Genomic DNA, 13,508 nt, shown 5'->3' with positions numbered 1-13,508 from the left:
TCATCAAATTATGAGCAAAGAGCAAGCAGACACCTTAATAAAATGGTGATGGAGCACAGGCTAACAGGCAAGAGGCTACTGGTGGATATGAGTGGGAAAATAAGTGTAAAAAGCTAGGAACTGATGGGGGATGGCATAGCTCTGAAAGGAGAGGGAAGGGTTGGGGATTTGGAGGAAACAAAGAGGGATAGGGAAACAGAGAAAGGGAGCGACAAGTTTGCTCCATATTGTAGGGTAGATGATAAAACAATTTGGCTGGAAGCACCGTTAAGTACTGGAGGTTAGGTTTTGGGTACAAGAGCTGAGGTGCTGCATAGGCCTTGTTGCATCAAGTACTCTTGGCCATTTCTTGTTATCACACAGAGTAAATTAATCTGGTGGGAGATTAGCTTCTGTGATGAATGGAATCTCAGGAAGATGATGATCTTTTCAGGACACCTGGCACAGCATGACTGCAAGTACGGAAGTATTTCAATTACTTACATGCTGGAACCAGCCATGACTGAGTGAAGTGATGTTCTTGGAGCATTTGGTACAATTTTGCTGTTGTGAAGTTTTTCTGATGTTTAACTGCTTTCTTGTATTCTACTCTGGAAAGGTAAGAGAAAATGGAATGTGTGTTGAACATTTGGTGAATAAATCAAACAAGAACTTAGTTACTAATCCTTGATGCAGATTATATTTAAAAAAAAGTATCTGACTTTATATTGAACATTAAAGAGAGCAGTACAGTGATGTAGCCAAAGTAAATGAATGCTACTTTTGTGAAGTTCTCCCAGAAGTGAACTTTGGATGATAAGGGTCTCTTGCACATAAAGGAATCGCCTCAATAGCTGTGAGGCTTGATTCAGAGAATTTCCAGAAAAGTTCTGTAAGCAGAACCCCTCGTATCAGCTCTCCCTCAGAATTCTTACTTCATCAAGAACCCCATAACAGTGCTATAATGCTGCCCTTGCTTGGTACTAATTGATCTTCCTTTTCATTGCAATCTTACTGTCTGTAAATTGTTCTTTCATTATGACTGAATGTAATGCTTGTGTCATCTGTTGGTCAGTTCATGGAAGAACCCTTCTCACTGCACTGGACACTTTGTGGTGAAAAAAAAACTTGAACCTTGTGACTCGATGGATCTCCTTCCTCTCCCCTCCCCTGAAGTGCTACATCTCAATTTGATTTCCCTGCCAGCATTGCCAGACTGATGCAGAATTATGGCCGGAAGGTCACTGAACATATACAGTATGCAAAGCCTCTTTGAATCCTTATGACAACTTGGTCCTTGAATACAATAAAAGTTTGCAGTGACAGGCCCACACAGATGCATTTGATGAACATTCTGGACAATGAAGAATTTCTTCGCCAGTGCGCACTGTGGAAAGTTCTTTCTGCCTGTAAAACTGAGTGCTGCTTTTATTTTTTTTTCATTTAAGCCTTCATGTGTTTCCATATATAATAGTCAATGAGTAAAAGTCATTTGCTCAGCATTATCAAAGATTCAATAGCGGGTATGAGATCAGAGCTGAGATTTCCGAGGAATTTCATTGAGATATGAAGGAAATGTACAGCAGACTTGGTGATATGTATGGTCGGAGGATATAACAGGAAAAGGAGCAAAAGCACTCTCTATGGTTCGGTCTATTAAAGAGTGGCAATCAACAAAAGCAAAGGGAAAAAGTCCCATTCAGTTCATATTCAGTTCATATTTGTCCTTCAGGCTCCATAGATGTCAATACATTTAAATAGATTGTATTACATACCTGAACAAATTATGCTTAAAAGTTGGAAGAAAGGTAAATGTAGCAAAGTGTAGAATTATTTTTGAAGAGAATCGCTGTTGGATGGAGACACTGAGGTTTCTCAGGGTAGATTTTGCATTTCCATTTGATGGAACGAAGTGCATAAATTTGAGCTTAACTTTGTGCTGATTTCCCCCAAGTTGTCATTCCATCTTTCAGTTATGGCCTGTGTCCATTGGATGGAAAATAGATGATATATTTGAGACTTTCGTGGGTAAAAAATGGTTTGCTTGGATTTTGTGGCTATATACTCAAGTGAGCAAATACTTGCGTTTCTTTTAAAATGAGGTGGTGGATACATGTGCGAGTTCACTCGATCAGTCAGTTTTACTTTAAACATTACTTTTCTCCATGAAGTCCTCACTCACAATACTTAAGGGACAATCCCATCTGTCACCTGTAATTCCAAATGGTTCAGCTGGTGATCTCGAGTTCTGCTGTCCATTAAACTTGCTTAACATGAAAAAAAGACCCCTTAACTGATTGAATGAATGGAATTTAAATTATCAACAATTAACTGGGTCATAACGTGATACCATGAACTGAACTCAAAATAAGAAAACACAAACACTAAGACAAGCACCCAGCAACTGTGGTGAGAATATTTTCAAGAGAAATTCTCCATTCACTGATGAAGTGTTTGTACCATTTAAGAAAAAAAAACCAAATTCTCCAGTATTTCCTCATCCATCAGAGTTGTCAAAAGTCTTTTCATTGTGTTGTAGAAGTAAAAATATCACACCTGTGTAAAATACTCAACGTTTGAGGATACATATTATGTCATCTTCACTTCTCAGCGAGGACAAAAGTTAGTAGAGTATTTTCATGCTCTCTGATGAGCTCTCATCGATGAGGTAAATCAATCGATAAAAGGTTTCAGAAGAAGGCTTGTGTGGTATCAGCTCCTTCAAAAATAATTCTTCATTGGCCATGGTTGTTCATCTGGAAAACTTGACTGGAGTTAGATGTTGCCACTTATTTATATTTATGAAGTGCATATGAGTAGTGGATTTCAATAAATGGTTTAAAAGATTTCAATTACCAAATAACCTGAGAGCAAAATTCTGTTTTGGGAAAAAAAATAAAATGGACTTGATGGATGAATCATCTCTGAGCAATATGTTTTTTTTTCATTTAATAAATTGAGTTTTATTGATTTGGCTGATAGAATGTTACTTTGAAAACCACCGATGGAAAGTCATGTCGATCAAGATGTGGTGGCTTTTTTTATGATGTCAGGAATTAATTCCTTGATTTCAAACAAGTGAAAGGCAAACATAAAACATAAAGATATTTGAGCTTTCGTTTAGCAAGGCATATATTAATTATGAAGAATGAAGCACGAAATTCTTGAGAATGTTGGACACATTAAATATTGTCTGAGTCCACAGGAAGAAATAATTTTAAGGCCATTATTATATTTTTTTTGTTTCCCCACTAGCAGTCTGATCTATTCAAGCTAAGGATTATTTTATTGTCACATACATAAATACACAAAATTGGTTTACTTCAGTTTTCTGTGAAGGCACAGAAAGAGGTGCCAATAGCCCAGTAACCACACCAATGAGAGAAAGAGAAACCAAAGAGAGTCCCTTCAGAGACATCAAATATCTGTGGATTTGCCACGTCGTCTCCTGTCCGATCCAGCATTACCTGTACCTGTGATGTGAGGCCTCTTCGGGAGGCCCTGCTTATCATTGGCACCCTCACAAATACTGTTAGCGATATCTGGTTCGCGCAAGTTTGGTGTGAGACCTTCAGTGTCAAGTCTGTGCTCATCCAGTGCTGTGGATACAAGTTGCCAGCTCCCAAGTGTAGATAGCCACTGTTATCAGCTGTCCTACTCCCACTGCAATCATGCTGTAGCCTCCGTACCTACAAGGATGCACTGTGCATGTGCTAGTACTGTGAGGTCATTAGAGTGGAGTACTGTGAAGAGATCAGACACTGAGCTGCAGGCTCTCGCTCCCTGCCACGTTAATATGTTTGATCTATACTTATCATTGTTTGGTTCACTGCACATGCTGGCTCCAGTCATTATTTCAGACACAATAATGAACACCATGTTTCATCTGGCATACAACATTTAACAAGGCAGCACATGCATGATGGACATGTGCAGAAAGCACAAGTCAGATCAAGTTTATTATCATCTGGTTGTAAACCTGACAAAACAGCATTCTCCAGACTTCAGTGCAAAGCATGCAGACACACAACCAGACAAACAATACATATGCAGGACAAGTATTTGATCTATAAAAATAAATAATAAATATTGTTTTGTACAAATGAGGTCTCAGATGGTAGTGTGAGCAATTCCTTTGGTCGTTCAGCCTTCTCGGTGCCCATGGGAAGAAGCTGTTCCTCAGCCTGGTGGTGCTGGCTCTGATACTCCTGTATCTCTTCCCTGATGGGAGAAGCTGAAAGATGCTGTGTGCAGGGTGGATGAGGTCCTCAATGATTCTTAGAAAACGATTCCATAGGTGGGGAGGGAATCTCCAGGGATCCTCTCTTCCACTCTTACGGTCCATTGGATTGACTTCCGATTCATTTCTCTACAGCAGTGGTTCCCAACCTTTTTCTTTCCACTCACATAAGATGCCAGATCTTATTGATGTTGTGAAATAAGATCAAAGCAACCTCATGTCAATCAAGTGAAAACAGAGAACTGAGCACCTTCAGTCAATATGCTGCTCACATGGGAGTCGATATCTTGCGGTTTGTCACTGAAAGAAAGTCACTTTAATGTATTTATCTCGTATAATTGCCAAACACAAATTAGTTTCAGGGATTATTGGTGAAGTGGTACTGTGGCTTGCTGCTTGACTTGAGCCAGTACCTGGTGGATCCAGATGTGGTGCATTGGTGATTTAACATAGATAATTTCAGCAAGTCGAAGTAAAGGGAGGATGTGTAAAGAAAAGCTGCAGTGCTCCAGCATCAGTTTGTAAAAAAAAAACAGGGAGAATGGGAAAGAAAATCAAGTCTCTTCCAAGGCAGCAAATGGTCATTCTATCTTCTTCAATGTAGCTGCCCTGGACACCGAAATCAAGCCCCTGCACCAATTGTCTGATTTCCATCACACCTTCCTGATCCCTGGTCCCATATCCCAAAGCCATTGATGCTAGTAGCCAAGAGCGAGGCCTTTAGCCACTGACCCCAAAGTGGAGCTTGCCTTGTCTTGCCATCTTCACTCCATGTCAACCCATTGGGGCCCGATTGACATGATCATCTTCATTGACTCAATCTGTGTGTAATTAATGATTTAGAATACATTTAACATGGAATTTCTTGTGTTAACATCTTTCTCGTAGCCTCTTGGATCAAAGCAATAAAGCATGTAATGGCTGGATACCACAGGTCAACCGGTGATGCTGACCAGAGGTACTGATACTGGAATCCCAAAGGGAGGAACACATATTTGGCATTGCCCCAAATGCAAATACAAGGCTCATATTTTCAACTTGTGCACTAAGTTATGTGACTAACGTTGCCACCATGTTGCTGTGTACTACCTGTAACAACCCCACTGGTAGAATGTAGACCAGGTTTTGAGAAATACTGCATGAGAGCTTTGAATTAGTTCAATTAATTTGTGGATGCTGAGAATTATTTGCTCTCAAATTGGTTGAAGAGTGAACCTTGATTGACAGTGATCAACTTTTGCTTAACAAATGAAATTTAAAGATAGAAAAGCAGTGGAAGAGACTGCAAAATAGTATTGATCTGATCGAATGGCAGAGTGGGTGTGAGAGGGAATGATACTCAATGCTGATTGTGATCAATGTGAATGAATGAGATATCAAATGAAGAGAAGGAAATTGCAAAGGAGAAGAAATTACTGGAATAAGGGAAGAGAAAAAAAATTGAAACCAAGGTGCGTTTATAAGATTAAAAATTGACATTTTAAATAATTCAAAAAGCAATTTACGACCTGAATAAATGAGGCTGCATATTTAGTTTTTCAGTTTTGGGAAATTTCTCATGACTCAAAAGGCCAAGAAGAAAATTGGCCAAGAAGTTATGGCATTTAAAAATTCACAATACATCTCTACCTGTTCCAAGTATCTGGATAGGTTGCATGTCAATAGTGATGCGAATCATTTATGTTGAATCCTGTCTTTTCTATTCAAGCATTTGTGCCCAAATAATTACTGTAAAATCACACTTCCATTTCTTCAATTTTTGTCCATGCATTCATTTGAGAAGACAGGCGAATAGGTTTGGAAGGAAAAATATATCAGCCTTGAATCTAATAGTAGAGCAGACTTGATGGGCTAAATGGCTAAATTTTGTTCCTATGTCATATAGTCTTATTTGCGTATCTTGATTTCTGCTCAGAAGCTGAACCAATATTTTACTTTCTCAAATTTGACATCTTTTCTCTTTATCCTGCCTGGAGACTGCTCTCACATTCCACTTTGCCTGCCTTCTAATTTTGGAGCTCATTGACCATCATCCTCCATCTAGCCCTCACACACCTGGAATAAAATGGATTCATATGTTTGAGTGCTATTTATTGACCTCAGCTCGGCATTCAACACAAGCATATCTCAGACCCTGATAAAGAAGTTGAGCCTGCTGGATTTAAATGCCTCTCTCTTTAATTGGATTCTCGTCTTCTTTTTTGGGAGACCTCAGGCAGACCGGATGGGTAACCACCTCTAAGACCATCACACTGAGCACAGGGGCTCCCCAGGGCTGCGTGCTTAGCCCACTACTGTTCACTCTGCTGACCCATGACTGTGCAGCCAAACATGGCTCAAACCACATCATAAAGGTCATTGACGATATGACCATGGTGGGCCTGATCAGTAAGAATGATGAGTCAGTGTACAGAGATCAGGTGCAGTCACTAACAGGCTAGTGCACAGCCAACAACATGTATTGGAACATTAAAAATCAAAAGAGATCATTGTCAACTTCAAGAGGAATTGGTGGGTGGGGGGGGAGGGAACCACACTCCACTGACCATTGTCAGCTCCACTGTTGAGGCCGTCAAGAGTATCAAGTTCCTTGGAATGCACTTGGCAGAGAATCTCACCTGATCACTTAACACAAGCTCCATAGCCAAGAAAGCCCAGCAGCTCCTTTACTTCCTGTGAAGGCTGAGGAAAGTTAATCTCCCACCTTCAATCTTCACTACATTCTACAGAGGATGTATTGAGAGTATGCTGTACAACTACACTTCTGCCTGGTTTGGAAGCTGTCCATCCTCAGACTGAAGAAGATAGTGAAGTCAACAGAAAAGATCATTGGGGGTTCTCTTCCTACCTTGAAGGACATCTACAACACTCAATGCAGGTGAAAAGCAATAAACATTGTGAATCACTCCACACACTCCTTCTGCCATCTGATTGGAGGTACAGCAGCACTCGGGCCCTTATATCCAGATTGGGCAACAGCTTTTTCCCCCATGTCATCAGATTCCTGAATTCCCAGAACATTTGTGGATAGGGTAGGTGGACTTTTACTGTTTATGTCTTCAGATTTTAATATTCTAATGTGTTTAACTTCTATCTTATTTTTGTAAATATGCTCCATGATCCTGGAGAAACATTATCTTGTCTTTACCGTGCGAACATGGTATGAATGACTTGACTTGCTTTTTTTTGAAATTCCAACACTGATTTTTCAGTAAACCTCCATCCTAACTCTGACTATATTGCCTCCATCCAATGTTTGACTCTGCCTTTGAAGTGTGGTGGAAAGAATGCTGACTGACTGCATCACAGTCTGTTATGTTATGGGGATAAAGCCCTGCAAAAGTTAGTGAACACAGCCAGGAAATGACAAGCAAAACCTTCCCATCATCGAGAACATCTATGGGGATTGCTGCCATCAGAGAGCAGTAGCAATCATCATGGATCCCCACCATGCAGCACACACTTTTTTTCTCTTTGCTACCATCAGGAAAGAGGTATAGGTGCCACAAGGTTTGCACCACCAGCTTCAGGAACAGCTGAAACCCCTCCATCATCAGACTCCTCAACAATAAACTCAATCAGGGACTCATTTAAGGACTCTTTCTCTTGTACCTTATTGTTTTTTTTAATACACTTTGTATTGCACAGCCAACTTGTTCACATTTCTTAATTTGTTCACATGTGTATGTTGTGTACAGTTTTCATTGCACTACCAATAAGTAGTAAATCTGCCTCGCCCACAGGAAAAAAAAGAATCTCAGGGTTGTATGTGGTGTCATGTATATACTCTGATAGTAAATTTGAAATCTGATAAACCTAACACTTGCTTCAGTCCTTCCCTTAGAATTCTTTAAAGGGCCCATTAAAAAGCATTCTTTCAATTTATAATATTTTTTTAAAATTTAGAGATGCAGGAAAGTAACTGGACCTTCTGGGCCATGACCCCGTGCAACTCAAATGCACCCTTGCAAACAATTAACCTTCAAACCCCATAAGTCTTTGGAATGCAAGAGGAAACCAGAGCATTTGGAGGAAACCCAGGTGGGACACAGGAAGAACAAACAACCTCTTTGGAGACAGCAGACTATTTCTCACACATGCTGATCTAATTCACTGATAGGTGGAATTATAGGTGGAATAATAATATAAGCTTCTTAGGAAAATGCAAATTGGTCATTTAACTTGGTGCACAAACTTAAGTATAAAATTAAAGATCCTGAAGATTTGAAATAGAAAATAGCATCATTCCCATTATAGTTGTAATATTATGGAAAGGGTCTGAATGAAATAACGAATTTGAAATAAATATTTGCATGAATATTGAGTTCGCAACAATTCTGATGGTAAGATTAATAAAAATGAAAGCAGAATGATCCACAAGCATCCAATTAGTCAAGATGTTGACAAATAATGGAAGATTTGTTATGCTGGGACAAGGTGTTGCAGATAAAGAAAGCATTAGGCAATATTTGTGGTGAGAGTAAAAGTGTAAAATCCATGTCATTTCTTCAGAAATGAATTGTGAGGGAAAATAGTAAAATGTAAGCTTGATAGTGACTTCATTCTGCAATCATTCTGATTTTAGAGAATACAATTTTAAAACTTAGTAATCCCTCCAGCATGAGATGGAGTCTTGTTAAAATACTGGAGTGAACATTTTACCTGTTGGCCTGAGCTCCTGCCCCTTCCCTTGCCTCCATCCTCCTCAATTCTTCTTATTCAGGCACCTGAGATTTGCTCGTACATTGTAGAAGGGCTCAGTACTCAAAATGTTGATTATACATCTTTCCCTCCTATGGATGCTGTGTGACTGCTGAGTTCCTCCAGCATTTTTTTATGTGATTAAACTGCAAATGACCTGGATTGTCAGGGCCCCATCAACAATTGTGTGTCAATCCTACTGTACCACTGCTTCTTCACTCCCAACCCTTTCACTTACCTTTAGAAAGGTCTTTTTTGTCAAAAGCATACTTGTCCGCTGTAATCTAAAATGATGTAATAAATTTAGTGCTGTTACTTAGCCAAAGCAGGAGAGTTGAAAGTGCTGGAAGTGTAGGTACTGTCTTGTAAATTAAAAAGAAAATTCATTTTCTCTTTGCAGTCCCCTTGAAACTCTACCCTGGCCAGAGGACAATGGGGACTCCATAGGAGGAGAGAAGTAATTAGAGCTGGAGATACAAGGGTATGCTGGCAATAATCCTTTCTTGTCCAAAGTATTATCAAATTTTAATCATAAAAATTGGTCTCCTTCTATGATGGAGTAGCCTCCGCTACTAAAGCTGAGATGAGGTTTTGTGACGTCATGTAGTTGACCACCACGTTGTATTGCCTGACACATTCGTGGACAGTGCCTTTAGATCCTCCTGGGTGAGGGGGACATTGATGAATTAATGACTATTTGCATCAGTTTGGTGGCAGGTGCCATGATTGTGAGTTTTCTTGAAGGAGCAGTGGGACACGATTGTTTGATTTCCACAAATTGATGGCTTTAAGTAATTGCTCAAGTTGCACATTGTCCCTTAAGGCTTTTGAGTTTTCATTTGCAAGAACAAGATACAAACATTGTGTTTGACCTTTACTTTTCCAAGATTGTAATTTTTTCTAAAATGTGTACCATCCTTTAAATTACTCTGGACAATGAAGATTTTGCACCCTGAACACTTTTGGGTGTATTTTGTGGATTTTCAGTATACAATCAAATAACAAAAAAAAAAAATCCATACCTTCTTGTAACCTGAAGAGGTTATAAATATAAATATAAAATCCCCTCCCCACCCTCCCACCTCTTCAGCCAGCTGCCTTAAGGGGAGCCAAATATAAAAACAGATCAGAATATATACAATATTTCAAAGTATTTCCAAGTTCATATATTCCAAATAAGAAGATCACATTTTAACAAAAAGGAATAATTATCATGCAAATTACATGTAATTTTTTCCATATTGATACAAGCTCTCAATTCATTATGCCAACATGCTCTATTAATCTCTATGTTATCTTTCCAAGTATTAGCTACACATTTTCATGCTACAGCCAACACTAAACATACAAATGCAATCTGAAATTTATCCAACCCCGATCCCTTCAAAGAGACCATATAACACAACAAAAAAATCGATGGGTCTAATGGTATTTTAATTTTGAGTAATTTTTCCAGAACCAACCTAATACCTTCCCAAAATGGTTGTACTTTAACTCAAGACCAAACAGCATGTAAGAACGTTCCAATACATAATCCACATCTAAAAAAAGAATCCAAATTACTAAACCCTTAATTTTTCAGTTTCTCTGGAATCAAATATAACTGATGTAAAAAATTATAGTTAACCATTCCATATCTTACATTCGTCAGTTTAGTTACGCTTTCATAACACTTAACTTTCCAATTCTCTTGAGGGATAATATAAGTTAAATCACTCCCATTTAACCCTTGTTTTCTCCCATTCCGGTTTATCCATACCTTCTTGTAACAATTGATATATATCCGAAATATAACCTTTCTTTGGTATAGAGGAAATCAAAGATTCAAATTTCATCAACATAGGTAAATTCATCTCTTTACCATAATTATCTTTTATCAGAGCTCTGAGTTGATAATAAACATAAATAATTTACAGATATATCAAATTTCTCCCTCAGTTGGTTAAAAGAAAGAAACTGTCCTTCTTCAAAACAATCCTGAACTATCGTGAAACCCTGAGAATTCCATCTCTTTAAATAATTATTGAACATTGAAAAAGGAATAAGCTGATTATGATATAATGGGGTTTGAATTTATAATTTTACCCTTTGATCCTAAAACCATATTTCTTTTAATCCATATCCTTAACAAATGTTTTAATACAGGCATATTACATTCCTGCAATAAGTTCATATTAAACTGGTATACCACAACTTCAGAAATACAAGCCAGTTCCAACTTCACCCAACTCAGGGGTCGGTCCATATCCATCAATCTACTAACAAATTTCAACTGAGCTGCTTCATAATAATTTTGAAAATGAGGTAACTGAAGTCCACCTAATGCATATTTCCATGTAAGTTTGTGCAAAGCTACTCGTGCTAATTTTCCCTTCCATAAAAACTCCTGCACCACTCTATTCAGATCCTGAAAAAACCCCTTTGGAAATATCCAGCTTGTTCAGCGACTCGGGTTATGGATAAAATGCTTGCGAATACATATGGTCTTGTTCACACTGATTTTACAGGGATTGGAATTTGTGATAGTCCTAAACAGCACTCAGGTTATAATGATCTGCCAAAGACTTTACCTCCTTCTTTACTGGACCAGAGTTCTGGTGTTAAACCCAAGTGTAAAGGTCTGTTCTTATCTCAAAAAGAGTTTATAGTGGGGCAGAACAAAGATCACGATTTACTGATGTGGTATATAAGGCTCTGATAATGAAGTTAAGAAAGTGACAGTTGGATATTATTTCAAGGATGGCTCATTTATGAAGAAGTGGAAACCACATGATCTCACTGCCGATGAAGTATGGGCAGTTGTTCACCAGGTTGTAATTCCTAAACCCTATAGGAATGTAATTAGCATGCACTTGGTGGTCACCTTGGGGTAAGGTATAAGATTTTGGCCTAGCTTAAGAAAATAAGTTGTGACATTTTGCTGGGCATGTCACATTTGTCAAGTTGTGGGTAATCTCTCTCAGGTTCTATAGTGACTGCATTAAAACCCAATCCTGCATTTTACAAACCCTTTTCTAAAGTCATTGCTGATTTTGTTGGTCCATTGCCGAAGACAAAAACTGGGAATCAGTATTTCTTAACTGTCATTTGCACAGCCTTCAGATTTCCAGAAGCAGAGCCACTTAGAAATGTTAAAGCTCAAGCTGTGTCAAAAACACATAAAATGTTTCACTTTGCCTAAAGAGATTCAGTCAGACCAGGGAAGTAATTTTATGTTGGGGCTGTTTCAATAGATAGTTTATAAATTAGGAGCTAACCACATAACGTCATCTGCAGATAATGCAGAATCTCAAGGGGGTTTGGAGAGGTTCCATTTAACACTCAAAAACATGATGAGGACCTATAGTTTTGAAAATGAGAAAGACTGGGATGAGGGTGTCCATTTGCTTTTCTTTTCAGTGAGGGAGTCTTTTGAAGAATCATCAGTTTTTAACCCTTTTGAGATGGTGTTTGGACACCACATTAGAGAACCTTCAGTGTTGTTGACAGAACAATGGGCTCATGAGTATTAGCAGTTGATTTTTTTTAGATTATGGTTCAAAGTTTAAAGATCATTTGTGGCAATTAGCTCAAGAGAATTTGAAAATGGCTCAAGGCAAAATGAAGGTCTGGTATAATTTAAAAAAACAAAGGTGAAAATGTTTAAACTGGGGTATTGTGTTAATCCTTTTCCCAACAAATTCTAATGACCCTTTGGGCAAGATAGAATCAAAGGTGAATGAAGTCAGCAATGTAGCTGGAACACCTGATCAGGGTTGTAAAATGCAGAGTTGCCATGTCAACATGTTAAAACCTTATTTTGAGATCTTGGCGTTTAGCAAGGAACAGGCTTCACTAGCAGTGTTGGTTGTTGATAGAACTAGGAACCATGAGATGGAACAAGCTGACTCTTCTGAGGGTCATTTCAAGCAAAATATTGTCCCAGTTAATCTATCTAATTCCATTGTTTTGCAGAATTTAGATGATATGAAGCAGCTACTTTTAACATTTTTGAGCCTATTCCAGATGTGTCTGAGAACCTCAATAACTTGTTGTTGCTGTTGGAGATGCAAAACCAATCAAACAACATCTATACTGAATGAATGTTGAAAAGTGCAGACTGGTAGATCAAGAGATTGAATAAATGTTAAATAATTATATTATTAGACATTTGACCACAGATTGGAGTTCATCTTGTTTCCTGATGCCTAAATCAGATGGGAAAGTTAGATTTTGTACTGATTATAGAAAAGTTAATGCAGTAACAAAAACAAGTACTTCTCCTATCCCTGTGGTGGATGATTGTGTGGACAAAGTTGGAAGGGTTAATTTCTTATGAAGATTGACAGTTTTGGTTACTGGTGTGTTCCTTTTACAGACAGGTGTAGGGAAATTTCTGCATTTGAGACCTTGGCAAGGTTATATGATTACAATATTTTACCATTTGGAATGAAAAATGCTCCAGGGACATTTCAAAGGATGATTAAATCTGTGATTCAAGGTTTAGAGCATATAGGTACTTATATTGATGATTTGGTTTCAGGGAATGACACCATGGAAGCACATATCTCTGAGTTAGAGTTTGACAAACTTTCAAAAGCAAACCTTA

Source organism: Narcine bancroftii, chromosome 1, assembly GCF_036971445.1.
Source record: "Narcine bancroftii isolate sNarBan1 chromosome 1, sNarBan1.hap1, whole genome shotgun sequence".
Taxonomy (NCBI): domain Eukaryota; kingdom Metazoa; phylum Chordata; class Chondrichthyes; order Torpediniformes; family Narcinidae; genus Narcine; species Narcine bancroftii.
This window is presented reverse-complemented; position numbering follows the sequence as displayed.